The sequence below is a fragment of the Antechinus flavipes genome, chromosome 5 (assembly GCF_016432865.1).
Source record: "Antechinus flavipes isolate AdamAnt ecotype Samford, QLD, Australia chromosome 5, AdamAnt_v2, whole genome shotgun sequence".
Taxonomy (NCBI): domain Eukaryota; kingdom Metazoa; phylum Chordata; class Mammalia; order Dasyuromorphia; family Dasyuridae; genus Antechinus; species Antechinus flavipes.
In genome coordinates, this window is record NC_067402.1 from 43,973,555 (window position 1) to 43,993,505 (window position 19,951).

Below are 19,951 nucleotides of genomic sequence, written 5' to 3' on the forward strand. Positions count from 1 at the left end.
CACAAAAGGGAGAGAGGCTCAAGTATTACTTTCTTTGCCAATAGACAGGTGCCTTGTGGGCTTTTTTATTGTTCCCTAAGAGCTCTACAATAAGAGCGATCCAGCAGCTCACCCACACTCGAATGAGCATTAAAGCAGAAGGAAATAAACGTTTCATCTACACATCTATGGAAGCTTCAAAGAATGCCAAAGAGGGTGAGAAGTGGTGGAATGTGTACTTGGTTGGTTCGAGCTGACATACATTCAGGACTTAATCTGATCTCAAAGAGAGAATACAGATGTCCCCAAAACAGATGAAAGGCATTCCAAATTTTGTCCCTAAAGTACCTCCAAACCAGTAAAACCTTACTGTTCTTATTCTTAATTTTAAGAAATGTCTAAGTGACCTATTCCGAGCTGAGTGCTACTTGACATGCAAAGATGGACTTCTCCCAGACTGTTAGTCAATACCATGACCAACCTTCCCAGAGAACTAGGAATGAAGAATATTGCCTGAAAAGAGGTAAGGAGCTTAATGTGAACAATGAGACATCTTGGATCAAGAGATCACAAGCATACATATTGCCTAATTAGACATTGGCTTTTAAGATTTTTTTCCCCTCCTTTTCAGAGATGGGAAGGGGAGAGTGGATGAGAGAACTTTGTTCAATGATGCAAATAAAATCTAAAATTTTATAAACAAAAAAAATTATTGGTGTGCCACAAGCAATAAAAATAGATAATGGACCTGCATATACTTCTAAACATTTTATACACTTTTGTGCACAGTATCGGATTTTACACACCACTGGCATACCTTTCAACCCTCAAGGACAGGCAATAGTAGAGAAGAGAAATAGACATCAAGATGCTCCTCCAAAAAGAAAAGAAAGAGCCACAGGTAATCCTAGATAACTTCTAAATTTAGCTCTCTACCATTAATTTTTAAGTTTTCGATAAAGATGCATTGGCTCCAGCAAACAGGTTTTATAACCCGCTAGTGTGAACAGCTCCATTATCTTTAGATAATTGCCAGGTGATGTGGAGAGATCCAGAAAGTGGTAAATAGAAGGGACCAGATAGGTTAACTGCTTGGGGGAGAGGGTTTGCTTGTATCTCTACAGATGGACAAGGAAGGAGGTGGGTGCCAATGAGGCATATTTGCCTTGTTCATTGGAGAGACAAAAAAAGAGAAAAACTGGAAACAAAGGAGAAATCTCAAGAAACATGGGGTGGTTCCATCTCTGACTACATGTGCCATGGGGGGGGGGGGAAGGAGGGGGGAAAACATGATTGTTAACCTAATGTGTATGGCAATTGACTCATGAACATCTAGAATTGTTGATAAAACTGTTACAGAAGTTAAGACCAGCAGGAATCGTTGGATTCCCTCATACATAAGATTATTGCAGGACCTCAAAACTTGCAGGAATCATTGGATTCCCCAACATGTGACGTAATGGACAATAGATTGGTTTTGGACTATCTCTTGGCTGCTTAAAGAGGTGTATGTGTAATTGTTATTTATATACCATACTAGGACTTATGGAAATCTTTTACAATGCCATGTTGATTCATATTGTTTGGTATATGATGATAGTATGTATAATTCACGTTCATTACACCACACTGAGCCCGAGTCAGCTATGGGGAGAACCATCACTACCAGCCTGTGTTATAATTATTATATGCTTGTGTAATACCTCCCATGCTGATGGATGTATATATACCTGTTTCAATTGAGAACCTTCAGAAAAACACTAGTCTGGTTTGACTCCATTTCCCTTTGGTGTTTTCATATCTGTTCCTGAGACTTCGGGTAGGGCACTAACACTTCTTTTTTTGGTGTTCTTACCACCCTTTCTGAGAAGTCAGGGAGGGCATGATCACCTATGTTCTAAAAAAAAAGAAAGAGGGAGATGTAGAGAGCCAGAACCAAGAAGTATATTTGAAACAAGGCATTAACTCAGTGGAATTGATAAGACAATGGTTATCTAAGTTTAGCATGGTGATTAATAGTTCTCTAGTTCAGCATGATTAGTTTAATACTAAAATAAGGTGTTAACTGAGTGGAATTAAGATAATAATTCTCTAGTTTACATGTATGTAGTGCTTACTATAGTTCTACAAAGTAGACACTTAGTGTACAAGATTGAAACCTATGATGGTGTACTTGTAATAGAGTATATAAGGACCAACAAGGACTGAAAGAGACATTCCATCTTTGATCAGCCTCATGGTGGCTCTCCTGCCTTCTGCTCCTTGGGAGAGACTGGTTCAGATTGGAAGATAAAGGAGACAAAGATTTTGGATTTTATTCCTAACCATTCTCATGGCAATTATTCTGCTGAGTCCAAGGATGATCCGGAGACCTTCAGAAAGCTAAATAGGACATTACACACTCCAACCACTACAATCACAGAAGGAACTGTAGGGATGTATTATAACTCTCAGATGAGGGTACTGAAACCAAAAGGTAGAAAATAAGATATTTAGGATCCCACAGATGAAAGTAAAAAGTCACAAGAATCACAATTTTACCCCAGATTGGTCCTCTGAAAAAGTGTGCTTGAATCAGACTGCAGAGCTCTTAAGGATAATTATCTATTGGGTGTGAGATAATGGCTCTATAAGCATATACTTAGATGATATGGCAATGTGATGGCTCTCCTCATAATTGGGGCCTGCTGAATGGGTGGTAGTGAGGTAATCGTAGGCAAGCATTAGAGGGCTGAAGAAGAGAGGTCACTCTCACTTGCCTGGAAGATGAGGAGGAAAGAGGCTGGAGAATCTGGACTCCAAAATCCAGGATATATCTTTGACAAGCCTCGTGGCAGCTTGCTTGCCTCCTTCATTTCTCCCTCTAAAGACTAAGAACTTTGATTTATCCTGACTCTGACTGATCCTGAGGCCCTCCAGGGAACTAGTCCAGACTTTATAGATACTGTTGTTAGCCAATGCACAGAAACGGGATATTTGATGTTAGCCACCTATTTGAGAGAACTGCTATATTTTCAAGCCATGACAAGTGACTCCATTTTGTCATTTTGAGAAAATGACAAGTTATGCATCAAACATGGTCTTCTGAGATTTTCCAGCTCTGCCTGATGATAGGATAAATCCATTTTGGTCTGAAAATGTCCATCCAAGAACTAAATAAATCACGTGCCCTACTTGTAAAGCAAAGCCATCAAGGTACCTTTTTTAGCCATACACTGAATTGCTGGTGGTAGAAAAGGAAAGGTTTTAAAGATTCATGATACTTGTACCTCTCACTTCTCCCCTGGAAGTGTGAAATGTAGCCTTAATACTGTAAGAAGCAAAAGCAGAGCAGGAACAGCCAGACATCTTTAGTAGACTCCAGGACTTTATCAGAGAAAAATCCACCACTGAATCACTTTCTCATCTGGCCTTCCTCCAGCAGCTTATCCATTGAAAGCAGGCTCAGGTCATTTTTTCCCTAATGCATAAGTCCTGTATGTTCTAGGTACTACTGTATTAGTTTTCCTATGCATTCAGCTCCAGTGACTCGCTATTACCTCCAGGATTAAATACGAAGTCCTTTACTTGGCATTTAAAGGTTTTCATGATGGGATCCTTTCCTACTTCTTCCACATCAAATTACACAGGATAAAAGGAGATAATTAAAAGAGAGAAGGTATGAGAAAAGGGATTTTAAAAGTCTTCTGGTAAAACATGGAATTTTAGGTGAAACTTAAAAGCTAGAGAAGTCAATAAAAAGAGCTGAAAGGAGGGAGATCATTACAAGCAAGGAGCACAGGTAAAGATAATATCCATTGTCAAGAGATGGAGTATTTTATTGCTGGAAAAGTCAGAAGACCAGTGTCATTGGGTCAAAGAGTACTTAGTAGAGAATATGGTGAAAGAAGACTAGAGAACTAGAAGGAAGCTAGATCATAAAGAGCTTTACATGCTCTTTGCATGTAAATTTGCAATAGAAAGCCACTAGAATTTGATCAGGAAGATCCTTTCAGTGGCTAAATGGAAGATGGATTATAGTGGGGAGAGACTTGAGACAGGCAGGACTCCTCCCATTCTCCCCAAATAGGTTACTGCAATAGCTCAGGTGTGAGGTGATGAGGGCCTACCTAGCATTGCCATTCTTTTAGCAGTCTTCTTTCCTCCATGTGCTATCCAACATCATAGGCTACTTGAACTTCTTATGTCACGACCCCATCTCCATCTTTGCACCTTTGCACTGGCTGTCTCCTATGCCCAAAATGCATTGCTCTTCATCACTACTCTAGATTAAACAGCAGCAGCAGGAAGCCTTTTGTGATCCATTCCCTCTCCCACTACCTCCATTCAGCAGCTAGGTTTCTTCAGTCTGAGATTATCTTTCATCTGAACACATATACATACATATATTTGAAAAGGAAAACCCTTTCAGATGAATTTCTTTGAGAGCAGAAATCATTTTAACCCTTGCGTCTTCAAGCACCTACTCCAAAACCTATTACATGGTAAGTACTTAATATTTTTAACTAATAAAAAAAATGAACTCAAGCAATAAGAGGTCTTGAGGCTTAACATATTCATCAGCACTGGAAGAAGTCACATTGAAGCTAGTCACTTGCCAATATCACAGGCAGAAAAAAAAAAAATCAACCTGAACAAGTACATTGCATAATTACTGCTATCTTTTCATCCAAACATAAAAAGGTACCTTTATTTATTTGATTAATGATCATTCAAACAATGAAAATTTAAATCGTCTTCCTTTAAATGGTATACAACACCAATCTGAGTGACAGATTGCCATAAGTAAAGGGTAAACAAGATTTCTTCTCATATCATGTGCTACTATAGCCACTTAAGCATAAGTGCAGATACTAGACCAGTTGAACAAGTTGAGTATTAATAGAAAGTTTCACATCAAATAATCTAGCTTTTGAATGAGGCTACATGGTCCAATCTAAGGCCATATAATGAAGATTATGACAGCAATAGTCATATTGACAGTCTTATTTGAAAAAAATATATACACTCCCATCAAGAAAGATTCAAAAAAAAATCAAAAGTGATCAGGGACAAGGAGATTTTAGCCCATTGGGAAGCAGTGATAGTGGAAATTCTTCAAGAGGATCCCAGTAATGATTTTGTATTGTTTAGCTGAAATCCAGACACTGACACTGAAAACTGACCCACGATTTGTTGGAACAGGGATTATTTATGCAGAGTAGTTTACTAGAGTATATGACCAATCATGTACATGATTGGTCATATACCCACATTTTGTGAGGTCTTATGTGAGTTAGATGTCATTAATGTCACATTATTCATAAAACCATAAACAGCATAAGTTCTATTTTTCTGAAGACAACATTCAAAATACAATGCTAGCTGGACAGGCCATCTTCACTGCACTACTCAGAACATCAAATTTTCTTATCCTAGTCCTACCTGTAGCTTGAAATCCTGAGAAAGTGAAGAATAGACTTTAAAGATTTAATATTAACATGTCTCTACAGAGGTGTGCAGGAAACCTTGCCTTCTCTCTTTAAGCAGAGAAAGGAGAAAAGAAGGTTACATCCATGTCACTCTATACTTCAGTCATAGGTCATCTACATCACTGAAAAAATACTGCTATACCAAGGCATATTTTTGACTTAAACGGAGTTGTTATCCGATTTAACTTGGACCACTATCCAAGATTGCCATTCTGGGTGGTGGGGGTGGGGGGCGAGGAACTAGTTACTTCAGGAAGACAGGAATAAAAATAATCCAGTAAGTCCTAGTGAAAGTTAGGGTTTGGTCCTCATTCTTTGGAACAGTTTAGAAGTTGAGATGCAGGACACTGGGTATTGTGGAGTTAGCCCAGCCTAGAAGTGGATTTAGCCCATAAACAGTAAATCTTAAACCTTGAATGAAACAACAAAGAGCAAATGAGCAGAAGAAAGAGATTATTTATAATAACAGCAACATTGAGAGCAACTTTGAGGTCTTTATAAATATCTAAATTAATTACAAAGGAACTAGGAATGGAAATGCTATTTGCCTCTAGTATAAAACCTATATTGATTTTATATACAGTTGCTTGTATCTAATGGTATACATCTTTAGAGTGGGGGAAGGAGTCAAGAGGGGAAAATGTTAAAAAGGTACATAGTCAAGAAAAGAAAATTTGCAAGAAAGCATAGAAAACCAAGTAGCTTTGAAAACAATGTTGAAATTATTGCATAGTTTCAGAAAAAGTAAATACTAGGAAACAAGTTCATGGATTTATACAGAATCTCATGTTATGATAAATGCAGACAAAAAAGTCCATATATACAGGTTCAAAATGAACAAAATTTGTAATGTGATATGACAATATTTTTTATTTCTGACAATGTCAGATACTGCTAAGGAAAAATAAAAACACCAATAATTAGTAAGTTCTTAGATCTTGGTACCAATACACTAAGCTTTACATAAGCCGTGTCAATATCTGAAACCTTTGGATCAACAACCTTTGTGCCTAAATCACTCACTAAACTTGTTCCCAATTAAAAAAAAAAAAAGGATGATATGTCCTGGTGCCTCCCACTTTATGGATGGCCAGGGTTCATGGAAATCAATCATATATTGGTTATCTCCTATACTACAATAAGTTAATTCAATCTCCGATTAGTTTTCCTCTAAGAGTATGAGAGACCAAGAAGGAAGATCACATTCCAAGGGCTTCATAGGAATATGAAAGTCATCAGATGGTTTTAGGGAAGCTCTCCTACAAGTGTGCTCCAACTTCACCACACTCAATAGACATCCTTAAGAAAGGAACTATGCTGATCTGCTGAACCAATCGTTAAGATCTACCAAGAGTTTGACCTGATGTCAATTCATTTTAAGTCTCTAATAAAATACAACTAGAGAAAAGGATTATAGTGACAAAGGATTAACTCAAATTTTCTCTGCAGTCTGCAGACATCAGATCATTTTTTTTTCCCCTTCTACTCTCTCTAATTATCCCTGGTCACTCAGAAATCATCTGGACAGCTTGGCTGCTCACGTGGTTGAACGATAAATCAAGCATTACTTCTGTCAAGTTGACAGAAAATGATGCCTTGACATGTCCCTTCCATTTCGACCCTTCAGGAAGGGTCAAAGAATCTGCCCTTCCAATAAAACTAGTCCTTGTATCTAACACGGATGAAATACAACTTTCCTTTCATTTTGCAGGCAAGTTTCTCCTAATTGGAATTTTGAGTTATCTTGATCAAAGATTGTCTTGATTTTTCTATTTGCATCCCCTGCACTAAGCACACAACTTGACAGAGTAAACAATACGTTTTCATATATTTGTGTTCTGACCAAACTCTTTCTATTTAAATGAATCAGAAATCCTGGTCAGTAAGGAAGGAGAAGATAATTAGTGATCTACTGGCATGCGTTTCCATAATGATACAGAATTATCATTTGGTAAATCCTCTTTACCTAGAGGAGTCTCCTCTCTGGAAAAGGCATATCCATAATAACCACAATATCCACATGCTGACATGGGGTTTAAAGCTATACCTGCTTAGTTACCTTAATCATGAAGAAAATGGATATTGACCATTTAAAGAGACATTTTCCACAGATATGGGGTGAGAAAAATCAAGCCAATTGATATTCTTCTGGAGGGTTGGGGGGGGGGGGAGAGAAGATAGATGACTAAACTTTCCTCAAAAATTCTGATATAGGCTTATCATTTTCTTTTCATGATCTAGTCAATCTCTTGGATCAAACCTAACCTAGATCTCACTACAATATATACATGATAAATTTTGTCAGTAAAACAAGAACCAAGTAAAACTTGGTATGGCCACATCTTTATGTCCATTCTATCAAGGCCATACGATTGAACTGCCATGGGCAGTTGCCACAGCCAGCTTCATCATTCCCGTTTCTCACTTTCATTTCAGTGAGTAGATTTCACTTTTCTTGAACTCACAATTTCCATTTGACTGCTAACCAAAAAGAGCATAGTAAGAGACATATAGCCCCCTCCCTTTTAAATGAAAGCCAGAACTCATATGGAGGGACGCCCTCATGGAGGTCAGTTGTACCTCACCAAATCTTATCTTGAAGACCACGGGACAGAGGTTGCATTACTTACAGTTATTACTCCCTAATAAGGCATCAAAAAAAGTAACATTAGTTATAACAATAACAGCTAATATTTGATCTTCACAAAATCTTTTAAAGAAAGTACTATTTTTATCCCCCATTTTGCAAATGAGGAAACTGAGGCAAACAAGAGCTAAATGACAAGGCATTGGAGATTAGATAAAATTCAGGTCTCTGACTCCAGGCCTGATGCTCTATGTCATCTAGCTGCCCTAAGTGATCATGTGCCTGACCAGAAGGGAGATGTTAGTGGAATCTCCTAATCAGTGCATCATGAAATTACAACTGGCCTTTTAATTATATCTTCATTTAGCAAGCCATCAGCTGACCTGATAGATGCAATAAGTTCATGAGGTATTTTTCAGTCTCCCTAAGTCAATCCCAACTCTAGATTTAGGACACAAACTAGAACAAAGACTCTAAGCAGAAGAATGACAAAGCTTAGCATATTCATAATGACTGAGGAACTCTGAAATTCTCAAGTGGAAAAAAAAGGCATGGTATTGGTAATACTTTCATGAGAAAACTGGTCTGTCCTAATCCAATTGAAAGTGATTTGAACTTGCTTTGAAATAAACAAAACAAAACAACAACAACCAAAAAAAAGTCACACTGTTGGTAGACTTCTTAGCAAAAGGATATACTGCCAGAATCAACAAATCCTTAGGAGTAAATGCAAAAATATTCTAATATATATCTTTTTGTGATTCTAGCAATACTGATTTTAGCATCTTTTAAATCATATAAAATGGAGAAATAGCAAAGACCCAAAGCAAATGCAGAGATTTTCCTTTTTTTTTCCCCCCTCTGCCCCTCTCAGAAGAGAGAGTGTCTATCTGGAAAGTCTTGACTATTGGACAAAATGGCTTATTGACAAAGCAGTCATTCTGACCAAACTTACATATTTCAGGATGGTAAAGTTAGTGTCCATTAATACTACACACAAAGATCCCTCCTAACTTGCAAGAACTAGAAGGTAAAAAGGAAAACCAATTAGCTAGTTGAGAATCACAGGGTAAGAGTTTTGAAAGAACCACAGAAAGAATTGCCTAAAGACTAATAAATGATTTTTTAAAAAGCAGGAAAAAAAGGCTAATAATATTCTCAGCAAAACTATGTTGCTTTATTAAATTTATCTTCCAGTGTTAGCACTGCATTGCCTTACTAATCAATCCTTAACATGTCATTAACATTTCTACTATACACACACACACACACACACACACACTTCCACATTACATTCCTTCTCTTACTCTCCATTCCTTCATCTCAGAGCTATGGTATCAGAGAGAGGTGTGGCTTTAGAGTTAGCAAATAGTTAACATTTGTCAAAAACTGAATAACAATCTTGTTTTCCCTCTCCCCACCCCCACTCCCCATAAGTTCCTAGTGGGACTCACAATTATCCAGGAGAAAGGAAATACTCCATCTCAGTATTTTCTGAGGGGAAAAAAAGGAAAATTTAAGAAAATCTTCTGGCCTATGAACACCCCTCAATTCAAGGATGGAGTCCAAGAAGGTAATAGTGCTTTCCACCAAAGATCTTCATAATGGCAGTGGTCCTTTGAGAAGTGTCTGCTAACTGGTTGGTTAGATTTATCTTTTCTATTATACAATGGAGGTCCATTCATCCCTGTGTTGGAGAAGGCACAATTAGGGTACAGTGGACCTTTTCTATCTTGGAAGAAAATTGCCCTGTTCTTTGATGGCTTCTGAAGTGTTTCTAGACAAGAAAGTCTGAGCTTGGCTAGGGGTCTAGGAGGATGAAAGGGATTTTTCCTTTTTTTTTTTTAAACTGTACTTGGCGAATCTTCTCTCAATAGGAAGAAGCAGTCTTAGTTTCTTTTTTTTATTTCATTTTATTATTTTTTTAATAATCATAACATTTTATTGACAGAACCCATGCCAGGGTAATTTTTTACAACATTATCCTTGCACAGACTTCTGTTCCAATTTTTCCCCTCTCTCCCCAAGATGGCAAGCAGTCCTATACATGTTAAATATGTCACAGTATATCCTAGATACAATATATGTGTGCAGAACCGAACAGTTCTCTTGGTTGCACAGAAAGAATTGGATTCAGAAGGTATAAATAACCCGAGAAGAAAAGCAAAAATGCAAATAGTTTACATTCATTTCCCAGTGTTCTTTCTTTGGGTGTAGCTGCTTCTGTCCATCATTGATTAATTCTCTTTGTCAAAGAAATCCACTTCCATCAGCATACATCCTCATACAGTATCGTTGTTGAAGTATATAATGATCTCCTGGTTCTGCTCATTTCACTTAGCATCAGTTCATGTAAGTGTCTTCAGGCCTCTCTGAATTCATCCTGCTGGTCATTTCTTACAGAACAATAATATTCCATAACATTCATATACCACAATTTATCCAACCATTCTCCAATTGATGGGCATCCATTCATTTTCCAGCTTCTAGCCACTACAAACAGGGCTGCCACAAACATTTTGGCACATACAGGTCCCTTTCCCTTCTTTAGTATTTCTTTGGGGTATAAGCCCAGTAGTAGCACTGAAGCAGTCTTAGTTTCAAAGAACCTAAGTATTATGCTCGCTGTGACCACTTTGATTCATTAGCAGTTACTTCCTCACATCTCATTTCCCTTCTGGCCAAAACAGCTATAGACCAAACACTTATCTTGCTACAAGTAGAGCAAGGTAAGTGCTATTATTCCACATCCAATTCATTACATGGATTATAGAAGCTACAAAAAAATCCTAAATCCTAGTACCTAGGATTCAACCATCTTTACATAGCCCAAGGCTGAACCAACATTTAAAGGCATTGATGCAAACATTTTTAATTCAAATCTGAACACTGGACTTTCTCTCAATACTTAGGGACAGATAATTCCAAAAAAATTTTAGTCTACCTTAAAACATGATGGGCAAGAAAATTTATCAAATCAAGTCTTAATGAGAAACTGCCTTCAGAAATTGTCCCTGACATATTTGACTTTCTTGGATAGCAACCAAGACTATCTGAAGAGGAAAGAGTAGCATTACTTGCAGGAAAAATATATCAGGATATGTTCCAGGGCTATTCCAGACTAGATTCTTTTCTGTGTCAGATTTCACATAGAGTCAAAGCAATTAAGACCAAAAAGGTCAGAGAGATTACTGTAGTGTAGTGCCCAGTAGAGAAAGGGGTGCCTAGAGTGGCAAAGACAGGATTTGACAGGCCAACTTTATCTCTCCATTCCACACAATAGGAACAAAGTGAAGAACTTACAGGAATGTTTAAATTCTTTTTCCTGTATTTTTTATTATTTCTATGTCTCTGACCTGCATAAGTATGGTGTGTGCAAGCCAATATTTACTTAAAACTTTTGATATATTTACTTAACCAGAAATGATGACATTTATCCTTGTTCAATGCTGTCAGCTCAGTAATCTGAAGTTTGAAGGTCTGACTGATGATTTCTCTCGAAATCAGGGAATCAAAGCATTCCATTCTAATCTGCCTTTGGCACCAATGTTTAACATTCAATTAGGAGAGAAGGCCCCTATTTCTCAATGTTCCCTAACCTATGATGTAATTCTTTGTAACCAAACCTATAAAAACTGTATATATCTTTCCTAAATCTTTAGCCCTTCTACTGCGAGCTTTCTGTCTTTCCCTCCTCACAGTATAATTGTTCATTCTCATGAGAATTTATTAATAACTTTTCTGCTTTCTGCAGAGTGATCTCTGAGTAGTTATTTGGGGAAAGGATCTTCTTCATCCCTCACATTATCAACATGCCCTAGAGTTTGCAGTATAGTTGGTCACCAGATCACCAGAATACTGAACATTCAGGAATATAGAACTGAATGCAAGGCTTATAACAAAGTGAAAACTTTAAATATAAGTGTATAAAGTCAAATTAAGTTGTCAAGAAGAGTCTGAAAGCAGTAGAAGAAAATCCAGTTTTGAAAACGCTCTAGAGTAACAAGTTAGGCAAGAGATCAGCCATGATATTAATAAAGCCTTTGAGATAAGGAGAACAGCAGAGATCTATAGCTAGAAACTGCTGCCCTCAAGATCTATACTCTTAATGAATGCAGAGGATTGGCCATTGCAAATGAAACTGCTCCTTTGAGAGATTTGGGGAATTTGTGCCAGAAGGATCATTTCATGAGATTTTCAAAGCAAGAGGACTCACTCTATCCCTTCAGATATGGGCCATTTTTGACAATACCATTTAATAGAGTTGGAAGAAAAGTAAAGGGAGAAATTTCAAGGGGGGGATTGGGACAGAACTTGACATTATCCAGAGCCAAGACTGCTTGGCAGGGACAATGTAAAGGAAACACCTCACAAAACCTTGGGGGTTTTTTGCAGGGGGAAGCAACAGATTTTTAGTTAAGTCAAATAGCTTTCCTTTAACACATGCCAAATAAAGATGTCTACTCGCAGCTAAGAGAATCAAGGGAGAAGGCAGGGGCAATAAAGAAAGCAGCTGGCCTCCAAAACAGATCAGGGAAGATAAGCAAAGGAAGATACCTGGAATGTTGCAAGAGTCCTATTTGAGACAGTTCTTTCCAGATCCCATAAGCATCTCAAACTCTAGGTGTCCAAATCATAATTCATTCTCTTTTCCCAAAAATCCTTCCTTCTATACCAGGTTACTACCATCCTTCTGGTCATACAGGTCCACAGCAAGAGAACAATGTACAAAGGACTTTCCACCCTCCATCATCTCCCAATCTGGAGGAATTTTTCCTCCAGATCCAGGTTATGTACCAAACCAAATCCTGAGAGGAAAATCCAAGAAAAACATGAAAGTGGACTATTTTTCCAGCCTAGGTCAACATAGAAAGATAGAACATATGCTGACCATGGGGATTGATGATGAACAAAAGCATCACAGTGAGGACTTCAGTGCAGAAAGAGGCTTCCTGAAAGTGGGAAGCATCCCAGATCGGGTTATACAGGGGGCAGGGGCAGGTGCCAGCTAGCAGCTCCTCAATTATTAACCAACTTCTATGTTGCAAATCCAGGACACACCAAGGAAGAAAGAGGCCTATAGGCTCAAGCCCTTGGGACTGTACTTAGAAGGCCAAATACAGAAGCAACAGCAGCTGTATATAGCTCAGATCACAAGAACATAACTGGGTGTCAGTTCTAACTTTTAGCCTAGTCTGAAATCTGCAATGGGATAGCCAATAGAGAAATCCCAGGCCAAAGAGGAGCCTGCAGTTCTGTCCCTATCAGCAGACCTTCCCACATGACTAGTACTTGAGCCCAATGCTGACCTACTGCTGGCTCAGATCCAGACACCACCACTCACGCTTGCACCTCCTTATTCAAATTGCAATGACTCCCTCTTGCTTCCTGTTTAACAGATGAAGAAATGAAAGATTTTTGAACGCCAATTTGTGAAATATTTATTTTTGTAAATATTGATCAATTTCATTCTAATTCCGAATTATTGGCATTAAGTTAGGCAAAATAATTCCTAATTATTGCTTCCTAGGGTGCTTTTTTAATGGAAAAAATGCTGGCACTTAAGTAGGATACTGTTGGCACAGCTCACTCATCTGACTGAGCTCACTTTTTACTTCTGACTTTAGCTTAACATTGCCTCATCCCTCTTCCAGGTAAGCCTACCAGATTTTCACTGTTACCTTATTATTCTCCATCAGAAAGGGGCCCACTTCAAACTTACACTCATCTTTACCCTGACCTTCATCCCAATTCACACACCTTCCCAATCGAGTTAGGTTATTACTGAAGCAGTCAGCTGTTAAGGACCATGCCTAAGTGAAGAAGCAGGTCAATTTTCCAAGATCCTCCACAGCTCTGAATCATAACACTTGAAGTTGCAAAGCAGCCTTTACTAACACAGGTATTCCTTGAGGATTGAAAATGAAATAATTTGGAGGCAGAGGGAAGAAGAGAGAGGTCAGAGAATAGCAAATGCCTCTCAGTTTCCTTGCATTATTGTCATCCTCTCACGTGAAGAGAGCCATTCTACATGTCTGAGTTAGATCTCCAACAGCCACTGGTATGTGGCTCCCATATCACAACAGTCAGCATTAGAGTTCTAGCGGTATTGACAAAAAATGTCATATCTTTTGTCACAATATATGGCGGCCAAGGTGGGGCATAAGAAACAAGTAGCAGTGCTTGAGAGCTGTTTGTGAATAGGATCCTCCTAGAGTTCCTTTGGTAACCTGCAGGGAAGGAAAGGGAAAAGAGACCCAATAAGACTTTTTTAATTGGAGTAATTAAATGGGCCAACACATCAAAGGGCCAAGGCAAGAGACTAATGAGAGATTTATAAAAAAAAAAAAAAAGCCTGTTCTGACTATAGTCCTCTTCTCCATTTGGAAGTTTGCCTCCATGACATCTCACAAGATTCAACACCTCCTCTAGTGCTAGTTGCACTCCCTAACATGGGACTCAGTTAACAGCTAATGCACAAACTTACTATACTGTGGGGGAGGGGGAAATAATTGTGTTTCCATAAAATGAAAAAAAAAAAAAAAAAAAAGGAAAATTGTTAAGGACCAGGCCTAAGTGAAAGGGCAGGCCAATTCTCAGTGCCTTCACAGCTATGAATCATAACACTTGATGGAGTTGCAAAGTAGCCTTTACTAGTGCAGATGTTCCTTGTGTATTGGGAATAAAATAAATTTGAGGCAAAAGGAAAGAGGAGAGGTTAGACAAAGCAACTGCCTCTCACTCTCCTTGTATCATCATCATCATCCTCTCACATGAAGAAAGCCATTCTACTGAGCTGAGTTAGATCTTCAGCAGCCACTGGCAAATGGCTCCCATAGAGTTCTAATGGTATTGATAAAAGATGTTCACTCTTGGAATTCTAAGGCTGAAACTTTTCCCTTTTAGCTCTCAGTAAGGAATTTCACTAAACAGCAGCAGCAACTCTAGATTCATCCCATCTGTTTCTCCATTAACTTCTAGCAAGCGTAGGGTCAACGTAGTCCACTTCAGAAGAACCACTTGAACATCATTTGGGCATCACCAAAAAAAAAAAAAAAAAAAAAAAAGATTGTAAAGTTATCAGCAAATATCTAGCTGCTAAAGGGAATCTAGATCCCATGCCTCCATCAAAGTATCACTTCATGGCAGCCCAGAACCAAATATCCAGATCACCTTGGAGCCATTGAGACAAAGGAAAAACTTTGTTTTCTCAGTCACTTAGCATTATTTTGACTTAGGGTCTATGAATGTCCAAAGGCTACTTATTATCCAAACCAGAAATCACAGGAATAGACAGTTTGGGAACTATTCTATTTGCTCAGTGGCCTCTTTCCCAGTCATTATGTTCCAAAGATTCAGAGGCCAGAGAGAGGTCATATATATTCATAGGTGTTCATTATACAAAGACAGATAAGTCTCACAAGTGAAAAAGAAGCAAAAACATGGTGCATACAGAGCCCAAGGAGCCTCAAGACAGAGAAAGAAATACTGGTTAAATTATTGCACTCTTTAATAATATCACTGCCTCCCTTCCTTTTTGTGTCCAGAATATGAGGTTGACTAAAAGCCTCTTTGCCCAATTCTGGAGCAATTGCTCAGAAGAGGATGTTTGATAAACGCCATCTATGAGAATGTTTACAAAGTATATGCACTAGATAAGTGGAGAATGATGGCTTAAGTGCATCAATACCAGGTTTCATGTGACTATTGTATTCCAACCATTTAAGACATTCACAAGCTAATGACATAATAGATTCCTTATGTAATCTTATGTCTATATATTTCTTCTTTCTAGAAGGAAGGGAGAAGAGAGGCAGGGAGAAGTACTCCCAGTCTGCTGAACTGGAAGATTTATTCACTCACTGTTACCCTGAGGCATAAGATACAGAAATTGTACCAAGATGTCAAGAAGTCTATATTTAAAGACCTCTGCCTGATGAGTAAGTGCTCAAGGAAGAAAATCCTAATATGTACCAAGACTTCCATCCGCACCCTTTAATGGGCCAATTAGCTATAAGCAAATGAAATGATTACCAGATAGTCTGGAAATACTCGCAAGTGTACAGCCCATTATGATATATAGAACACAAAATAGGGGCTTAAAACAAAATGGAATTAGTTATGCTAATTTAACATTGCAACTACCTCATAGTAAGGTACTAAAACTTATTATTAAGCCCATCTACCCAGATGGAATTTTGTAGACACTATGAATTTGTCAGTATTTGTTCAATAGTATTCTAAGGAACAAAAAAGGAGGGGATATAATTTGAACTTTCTTGGGAATTTAGAACACAGATAAAAATCTGAAAATCATTAAGATATGTATCTCACATAAAACCCAGAGATATTTGCCAACCATCCATGAGATTTTTTTACTTTTTTACCTTCTGAAAAAAATAATTCATGCAGGACAGAAATGACAAAAAACTTGGGCTTCTTCTTAGTCCTCTACTTAGGATATAGCAACACATGAACAAGCACTTAAGCCATCTGCAGTATGAAGGAAATTTTTCAATAGTTCAAAACTAAGTACAAATGAAATTTTCTGTTTGTTTTAACTTTGACATAAAACATAACCCCAGGAGACATTAGTTAATAAAAGACTGAAAAAGTAGCACCGGTGATACAAATATTCTTTTTTTTTTAATAGATGGGGAGAATGAAGGAAAGAATAAAACCAGAGTTCTGATGAGGCTTTTGAGAGAAAAAGAACTGATAGCAGCTGTTCAGGGCAAGAATCTTGGAAACTTTATATTCTTAACTACATTCAAAACTCCAGTCCTAGAATGGAGGCCAAATAGGAAAGACTCATTAATTTTGAATAAAACTTTACTACTGGGGCAAACATCCTTGAAAGTGGCAGGGTTGGAAGGTGCGGGGGAGAGAAATAGCTAGGTTTGGTTTTGTTGTTCTTCTCAGATATTGTTCTCAGCCATTCTATTCCCTTTCCATGCCAAACAGTCCTTTATTTTTTACCAATCTTTTACACTATTACAATCTTTTACTTATAAGGATATTAGAGAACTGCATATATGCTCCTTGACAGTTTGCACCATAAAAGCACACTTTTTTTTGGCTAAAATTACATAACCCTTATAGCAACTTTCTTCTCAGGGAAAAAATTGGAAATTGAATGTCCATCACTTGGGGAATGGCTGAATAAATCATGGTATGTGATTATGATTAAATGCTATTGTTCTATGGGAAATGATAAGCAGGATGCTCTCAGAAAGAGATCTGAAAATCATCAATGAACTCATGCAAAGTTAAATGTATTGTATATAAAAACAACAGCAATATTTTGGAATGGTCAGATGTAAATGACTTTGCTATGTTCAGCAGTATAATGATCTACAATTACTCTGGAGGATTTATATTGAAAAATCCTATCCATAGAGAAGGAACTTTGTCTGAATACAGATTTAAGCATACTCTCACTGCCACCTCCCCCTTTTATTTTATTTTTCTTGAGGGTTTTTTTAAGTGTAGGAGATCCATGTTTTCTTTCACAATATGACTTATGGAAATGTTTTTCATAACTTCACATTGTGTTTTTTTAATGGGTGCTGGGAGTGGTTATATAGGAAAGAAACGAACTCAAAAGTTCTTAAAACAAATGTAAAAAGTAGTTATAAATATAACAAATAATGAAAAAATAAAATAAAATCAAGTTGCTCCATTGGAGATAAAAGATCTAAGTTTAACTTCCCATGATCTGAATTTCCCATAAATCATCAACACTTATGAGTTGGTCATTAAGGGAACCTACATGTTATGCAAGCTTAGAGTAAAGATGCTATTTTCCCTCCCAAGAAGGAGCCCAACGAGCTAACTTTAATTGGAAAGTTAGTTTAATACTAATTTTAACAAATTAATATAAGCCCATAGACCTTATGGTGGCTTAAATAGTAACTGTCCTGGGAGAAAAAGTCTAAAACTCGGTCTCAAAAGGCGACATTAATCACTGAATGCCATTAGGCAAATTCCAGCTAAATGCATTGTATTTGTCTAAGTTTATGGCTGAATCACCAAAGCTACTTGACATACAAAATTTGTTGAATTGAATGTATGTCTACTATCTGTAAAGTCTTGAGTATTGGGAAAAATGACTTGTTGACAAAGTAGTCATTCTGACCAAAGCTACCTACTTCAGGGTGGTAAATTTAATGTCCACTAACACTACATACAAAGATCCCTCCCTAACTTGCAAGACCTGGAAAGTAAAGAAAGTGATTAACTAGTTGAGAAATCACAGGGTAACTTTTGAAAGAGCCACAGAAAGCATTGCCCAAAGACTAGTAAATATGATTAGATGTTCTCATTCCTACATTTTTTTAAAGGCATGGAACAACAACAACAACAGCAACAACAACAACAGCAACAAAATCTAAGAATATTCTCAGCATAGCTTTGTTCCTTTATTAAATTTATCTTCCAATGTTAGCACTGCATTACCTTACCTAATTAATCCTTAAAATGTCGTTAACATTTCCACTATACACACACACTACATGTTCCATCTTATTCTCCATTCCTTCATTTCAGAGCTATGGTAGCAGAGAGAGCTGTGGCTTTAGAGTTAAATAGTTAATAGGTTTCAAAGACTGACTTGGGCATAATAAATCTTTTCTCCCTCCATAACTTCTAGGGAAACTCACAATTAACCAGGAAAAAGGAAATGTTGCATAAGATGGGAGTATATCATTGACTGGCAGGCTAAACCCATAGAGTTTAGCACCCTAAAAGGGGCAGAGTGCCATGGTGTACTTAACCCAAAGAAGATTCAGTCAAAATGACATGGCCCATGGACAGATTTATAGAGGAAATTTAACCTCAGGCGTTTGACACAACTTGGATTTCTGACTGGACACAGCAAGATGGGGCTGCCCACAACCTCCACAGATGGTGGGACTATAAGGTTAAACAGATCCCCATCAGTGCCTTTCCCTGTTTACCTGAGGGAGTATTTTATTGGCTTTTTCAGCCAACTCCACCTACTGACACCCAAGACCTCATTATCCCATTCTTAATTTGTTAAAGAAATCTTTGTTTCTAAATAGGAAGGGGCCTATCAGACTAATGATGAAAATTTTAGAGGTTAAATTCAGAAACACTTAAGTAACATCCAGAAGCTGGGAGTCAAAAAACAGTGACCTGTGGGATGGGAGTGTTACAGGGATAAACTGAAGCCACAGTACAGGAGTACAAAGTTACCAGGGCACAACAGGCTCCTTAATGGCATGGGAGCCCACTCAGACACTGTGATCCATTTATTCCTTCAATCAGTTTCCCCCCACCCAGAAATAAGTGGGACCCAAAATTCTTTGGGATGCAGGGAGATGATCTCATCTTCTGAAACTACTTCCTACTGGGAAATGGCATAGAGTTGAATCATCCTACAGGGTCCCAGTTGGGAGGGTTGGTGAGCTTGAGGGTGGGGCAGGAGCTGATTGAAGCATCCAGCAGGATTTGAATCAGATCCCTGAAGTTGGTTAGTAACATCTGTCTAGTGCTGATCATTTGAAGGTCAATTGACCAAAGTCTAGAAGAAAACAAATCAGAAAGTAGAGGTTAGGGACAGAAAATGATGGGTTAAGGGGGTGTCCAATTACATATTCCTCTTGTTAGGGCCTTCAGAAATGTTTAGAGAAGACTCATCTTATAGTCTAGTTTGGTCAAACAGTTATTTCCTACTAGTGAGAGCCCAAGAGACAAAGCAGAGAGAACTAGAGATTGGCCCACCAGGCTGTGGCTGCCAACCAGCCTGACAGGTCCTCTGCTTTCCCTGAAGAGTATGCCAAACAGAACAGACTTTTCTAAAAAGCTAGTTGGGCACCATCTCTTAATAGAGACTATATTATCTGCTGGGAGACACCTTGCACTCAGGTGAAAGAAAACACTGAAGTCACAA